The sequence below is a fragment of the Nylanderia fulva genome, unplaced genomic scaffold (assembly GCF_048542155.1).
Source record: "Nylanderia fulva isolate GAGA-0341 unplaced genomic scaffold, ASM4854215v1 Scaffold2, whole genome shotgun sequence".
Classification (NCBI taxonomy): Eukaryota; Metazoa; Arthropoda; class Insecta; order Hymenoptera; family Formicidae; genus Nylanderia; species Nylanderia fulva.
The window spans coordinates 824,422-830,651 of NW_028190263.1; the positions used below are offsets into that span (position 1 = coordinate 824,422).

Genomic DNA, 6,230 nt, shown 5'->3' on the forward strand with positions numbered 1-6,230 from the left:
CGAGATTTCTACGTTCCTAGCACGTAATATCAATTTCGCGACGCCGCCGGCGATCGAGGACGCCAAGCTGGATTCGCGCAAAATATATATATATATATATATATATATATATACACACACATATATACACACACACACACACACACACACACACACACATATATATATATATATATATATATATATATATGTATACATATATACATATATACATATATATATATATATATATATATATATATATATGTATACATATATATACATATATATATATATATATGTATACATATATACATATATATATATATATATATACAACTTTTATGCAATCGGTTCTTGATTAAGATTAATTGGATTTTTCGGTGAATTTACGTGCACCGGACGAGCGCACGGCGCTGGGTGATTGCTTTGACGGGTTGTCGGAAAAAGTCGACACAGGAATGAAAAAAAGGGAGAGAGAGAGAGAGAGAGAGGGAGAGAAAAAAACGCCATACCGTGATTGTGCCGACATTTCTATTATACTAAAACGCCGCGCCGATGTGGACAGGACGTGACACGGAATGAAATACGAAGTTTTCGCGTAGTGCGCTTTATTATTATTATTTTTTTTTACATCTGCACTTCCGATGATATTCATTACATTCCCACTATTTCCCCCTTTCCCCGTTCCTTTATCCTCATCCGGTATCGAAATCGATGCGACAGAAAATATCACGATTTACACGCGTTTGTTTTATCTTCTGTATTATCGTTTTATCTATAAGCAGTCGCTATAATAGGCGAGACCGATACTAAAAAAAGAAAGCGATGATTGTAATTTCATCACTTCTAAAGCTACGATTAAAGATTTTAATATTATTATTATAGGTATTAAATAATTTAAAGATTTAATATTAAATATTTTAATAGAAAAATAAAGGAGAATAAAATAAGTAGGATTGTTTGTCTAATTAAAAACAATTCCTCTTTTTTTTAATTCCACAATTTTTAAAAACACTTAATCGAAATAACTTTTCTATCAACAAAATTGCATATTTTTGCTTTGTAATTTGATCTCGCGCAAAATTGGATGAACTCGATGAAAGCAACGCTCTCTCCTCTACTCTTTTCGACCATTTTTTCCATTGATATTTGAGCTTACGTGGTCACAGCATTGATCGACAACCGTTTTATTTGTACCGACATATTCGACTGTGCTTTATGGGTTTTTCGCATGCTCTCTTCTTGCCGTGTTATATACGCGTTACGTACCCCGTTCTTCGTTGCTCTCTTCCCGCGAAAACTGCAAAGAATTTTCACCGTTTCCGCTTTCCTACCACTTCAATCTCTTCCTACGTACACCTCTCTTGATAAGCTACACAAACTTCTAGCCGCGAGATAGGAAATCCGTCCAAGTTTCGCGCGCCGTGATATTGAGAGCTGTGTTACGTCTTTTCCTCAAGTCGGTTTAAATCAAATGAAACTGACTTGCATGCTTTAGATGGATTTAAGATATGTCCGTATATTTTGAGAAAGTATAGAAAATACTCGTACAATAAATGATACGCAGTATGGAATATTATATTGTCAATATTGCAGCGTTAAATTTTATATATACATTTGATCGACGTTTATTCGTGACATTTATTTGTGAGACTTTTGTCGGGGGAAAAGCGGATATTCCACTGAAAAGGAGAAATAAATACGAGAAAGGGACTTTTGTCCCATTGAAAAAGAGATTTACTTTGGTTAACAGAGAACATAACTCTCTTTCCGAGTACAGTTTACTGGATGTAGGTAGCGCATAAAGGCGGAGCGTAATTAGCGATTCGGTTGTATGTACCTGATAAAACTTGAAGTCGGGTAATGACATTTCCGAAAGGAAGAGGAGACTCGAAATGGAGCGCGCTGAATCCGCTTCCGTTCCGAGCGAGCAACAGTATTATACTTTGGACAAAATGCTCGATTTCAGAATAGAATCGCCTAGCGGTTTAGGCGAAATCTATCCGCGTAAATTGCGCCTACATGCATACTCGCGCGCGATTCGTTAGTCACGTAGTAGTACTTGATATATGTTTCATACATGCGAGCACGTACGCGCGATTCGTGATACGTGTTGCCTAATACGGACGATGTTGTAAAATGAAATTAATGCGAACGATATCGTCCGAGGAACTCGAGCGACCTTCGTGATTGACGCTAGTTGAATAAGTTTAGTGCATTTCCGTTAAAATATCGCTTTTACGCTCCTAGGATTTTTATTCTATATCACGGTAAAAATTACTCCTGCAGATCACATCCGAGAAGGAAATGAGATAACATTCCAAGGAAACTTTCAACCGTATAAAAAGTAACTTGAACGTACTCTTCGCTACGCGACAGATAATATCAAGCGTCGTAATAAAATGTGATTTATATAAGTAGAGAAATACTTATAGTTACGAAATTAATTATATCAAGATTATTTTTTAGAGAGAATTTAAAAAAATAATGAATATAGAGCGCCTTTGAGCCTCGCGATTTTAATGCGGCAAAGACGAATAGCGTTTATTGTAGGGAAAGTTTATACTGACAGCGATACTTCCTGAAAATTGTCGCAAGTAAAGGATAAGGTAATATCGAGCGATGTAATAAAATGTGATTTATAAGTAGAGAAATACTTATGGTTACGAAATTAATTATATCAAGATTATTTTTTAGAGAGAATTTTTAAAAAATAATGAATATAGAGCGCCTTTGAGCCTCGCGATTTTAATGCGGCAAAGACGAATAGCGTTTATTGTAGGGAAAGTTTATACTGACAGCGATACTTCCTGAAAATTGTCGCAAGTAAAGGATAAGGTAATATCGAGCGTTGTAATAAAATGTGATTTATAAGTAGAGAAATATTTATAGTTACGAAATTAATTATATCAAGATTATTTTTTAGAAAGAATTTAAAAAAAATAATGAATATAGAGCGCCTTTGAGCCTCGCGATTTTAATACGGCAAAGACAAATAGCGTTTATTGTAGGGAAAGTTTATACTGACAGCGATACTTCCTGAAAATTGTCGCAAGTAAAGGATAAGGTAATATCAAGCGTCGTAATAAAATGTGATTTATAAGTAGAGAAATACTTATAGTTGCGAAATTAATTATATCAAGATTATTTTTTAGAGAGAATTTTTTTTTACTCAAATGAATATAGAGCGCCTTTGCGCCTCGCGATTTTAATGCGGCAAAGACGGATAGCGTTGATTGTAGGGAAAGTTTCTACTGACAGCGATACTTCCTGAAAATTGTCGCAAGTAACGGATAATAAGCGCGCGTACGGGTAATCGCTCCATTAACGAGCGCCGCAAGGATCAAAATAATGTCCGCAAGGTACAAGAACCGGCGGAAACGCCGCCGCACCGTGAATCCTTTGATAATTATAATTAGAGGTGTGGTGAGCGGACACGACGAGCCTGTCACCGTCGCGAGAGCAGCCTTGCGTTATTATGTTACGGCATTATATATACAACATCGATGTACGCGCACGCGAAAGAGGAGGAGCAAGAGGCCGAAGCAAGGACGAAGGGACAAAGTAGCTTCTCCGAGGCTTCCTTCCCTATTATCCGTGCTTGGCGGTCCGCTTACTCGGCATGCATACAAAGCAGTATTTATAGCCGTCGTATACACCGGGACAGTGCCTGGCCGATCTATCTCCCGGAAGGGAGAAGTCGAGCAAATATTCATTCAGGTCTCGAAACATAATCGTTCTACCTGCCAGTAGAAGTTGGCGCGTAGTTGTTACGCTGGCGGAAACGACGATGACATGCAAGGTGACGCGCGGTCGAGATGTACTTGCGGAGTTGACAGCAAGAGTATCCGAGGGAAGCCAGACATGATTTTGTACTTCCCGTATACATTAATAATTCTTATTTTTTTTCTTTTTTTTTATATATATAATTATATTATTTTCTATCATATTTAATTTAGAATTAAATAAAAATTGAAAATATTCTGCCAACATTGTACCCATATATTTTTGAGAAGAGGAAATATTGACTTTTTTCAAGAACCAGGCGAATGTTTATAATATGTTACGGTGATCTCTCGATACTCTCTATCTCTCTCATTATATGTATACGTAAAGTAAGTAGTAGAGCCGCGCGTGTGGTCGTACAAGTCGCGTCATGTATGCGCTTTCAAAGATTTGCGTTGCATAAGCGAAAGGTTATTGTACGCTGTTATTGCAGTAAACGTTACAAGTAATTTATGCCGAAAGTAAAGTAATTAAAAACAAACTTCTGCCGACATGGGGAGAGACAGGGAGGGAGCGAAACAATATCGGCGAACAGGTGAGGCGAATTTAAGACGAGACGCCGCGAATGTCTCGTGCTTTGAAACGCGAGGAGTATACAGTGCCGTATCCGTTTAATTCATTTACCTCGATCCCGGGAAAGTTTTTACTTCCGCCAGGTGGTGGTCGAGGCGAAGTTCCACGCGCCGAATGAAGAAAAGGAGTACCGTCGCAGGCACAGTGAATTTAAATCGCCAGAACAAAGTATTTCGTTTTCGCGTCTAGGTCCGCTTCGCGCGAGAGAAAACGAATAGGAGATACACTTCTCGACTATAATAAAAGCCTCTTCCTTCCCTTCGGAACTTGCGCCGTGACGAAAATAACAATCTGCGAGCAAACATCGGGAGTAGGGAACGTTTAAAGATCCCTTCACGAAGAACCTTCGCGGTGCCCCTATGGTTTCCTTCGAGAGCACCTTTAAGAGCTTCCGCCGTTTTAATGGATGCACCGTCGCGTGGAGGAGCCCGCGTACGCGTAGATCCTTCGTCTGTTTACTTTGAAAATGCCATCGTTCTCGATGGCATCTTGTCGATATTTCGTATACGAGTTATAACGAATTTATAACTTCCATCCTGCCCTTCGCCCCCGATTCGATCATCGAACTCAAACTAAGTTCATAAGCCGCGATAAAACCGCATCGTACTAGACACGATACTCGGTAAACAGCTTAAAAAGTTCACGTAGTCACGTAGTCCGCGGCTCGTGTATGAACCATTGGCAGGAGACGTGACAAGATGGAGATAACTGTGGACTCTCGGCGAAAAATACGCGTCGTCCTCGCGGCAAACAAAGAGCAAAAACCCGCGCAAATTGTAACCGCCCCTGAAAACCTGGCTGCCTTTTAATGAACGCGAATAAATATTAGGCGGCGGCGAGGTCTGAATAGCAATGGCACTCGCGGTCAATTAGTTGCGGAAATTTTTAATCTCTCGCGTTTCTTTTTTTTCGTCGCAAGCACGTTTTACTTATTTTCGCACGCGATTTAAGTATATGCTATTTTTTCGTGGAATTAAAAATCGCGAGGCAAAAAAAATCAATTTTCGACATCTCATATCGACAATGTCATTGACATGTTAGGATTAAATCATATTCTCGCTCTTTTAATGTTGAGCTTGGAAAATTTCCTTCTTGGATTTCGAGGGGGATTGCGTCATTACAACTGAAGTACTCGGAAGGAAAGGACAGGAATTGGCAGGGACTTACGTTTTTCGAGAGAAGTTACGGACAAGCTCTCCATCCACTCGAATCACTTTGCGAGTTAAGCGGCACTTTTCACGTTGTACATACGTGATGTGCCGTGCAAATATGTATATATTGTATACACACATCGGCACATACGTATAGCTGTGTGTGCTCTTCTTCTACTTTCTCACGAAGTGAGAATAAATCTTTGAATAAACGAATATAACACTTCACGTAGTTCAGGGGGTATTCAAGATTTGAAAGTTTAAGATGTGTACGCGCAGTGATTCAGTAGACGATGTACAAATAAAATGAATAATTTCGAATGTCTGGACCCTTTTTATACACAGTATAGCTATATCTTATTAAATTGCAGTTGCGTGATAACTGTATAGAATGGAGATTATATCTCTCCGCGCGTGTCCAGCGAATTAAGTTAATTCAGTTATTTAAATAAAATTTACTTTATGCGTTTTCTGTTTTCACAAGCTTTCTATTTTGCGCGAGGCACAAAGATATGTAAACAGATTTAAATCTATTCCGGAGGAAACATACGAGAGAATCCTCCTCGGTAATGGCATAACGTATTTTGCATTACCGGATTACCGAATTCATAACTTACAAACTAGAAGTTGTGCCGTTACATTAAGCCGTTCCGGGCAAATTGACAGGAGCAACAGAACCATAATGACTTCATAACTGCATAACATATGTATATAACTATATGTATACAAGTATACAAG

At 38.7% G+C, this 6,230-nt stretch overlaps 1 protein-coding gene across 1 annotated transcript in view; it reads left to right on the forward strand.

Annotated features, from left to right (window-relative positions):
• LOC114945319 (podocin) overlaps nt 1-6,230 on the forward strand; it is a 223,804-nt gene that overhangs the window by 128,840 nt on the left and 88,734 nt on the right. The gene's annotated exons all lie outside the window — the stretch shown is intronic.